The 417-nt window shown below is 36.2% G+C and overlaps 1 protein-coding gene across 1 annotated transcript in view; it reads right to left on the bottom strand.

Moving 5' to 3' along the window:
• Positions 1-417, bottom strand: part of LOC119588777 (mitochondrial import receptor subunit TOM22 homolog) — a 15384-nt gene that overhangs the window by 14630 nt on the left and 337 nt on the right. The window lies entirely within an intron of this gene.

The raw sequence follows: 417 nt of genomic DNA, 5'->3' as shown, positions 1-417 counted from the left end.
CGAGGAAACACTGAGTTCTTATTTGATGCAGCAAAATTGTCATAGGAGTGTGATCACTTTGCAAACAATAAACTACATGACAAATTTATGTTTCCAGTGTGCCTATGGCTTCCGGCACCTCCACAGCATCCCAGTTACACAGCGAGCCAGAGACCAAGACATGAAAAAACGTGTATGCAAAATCTCCACACATAATCAAAATATATTTTAAAAATATATACAACGATCTTCGACAATATGTGTAATTATCATAACCAGTTTTAAAATGGATAAGAAATAAAAGAAAAAAATAAAGAGACATATATTACATCATGAGCTGCGTGACCCTGGCGTGCTTCTACTACCCAAACAACCTTTACCCCTTCCCTCCTCTTAAAAAATAATAATAATAACAAACCCGAAACACACCACCACAAT

The sequence above is a fragment of the Penaeus monodon genome, chromosome 24, assembly GCF_015228065.2.
Source record: "Penaeus monodon isolate SGIC_2016 chromosome 24, NSTDA_Pmon_1, whole genome shotgun sequence".
In the NCBI taxonomy this organism is placed as follows: domain Eukaryota; kingdom Metazoa; phylum Arthropoda; class Malacostraca; order Decapoda; family Penaeidae; genus Penaeus; species Penaeus monodon.
The sequence above is the reverse complement of the archived record's forward strand: the minus strand, read 5'-3'. Positions and strand labels throughout refer to the sequence as shown.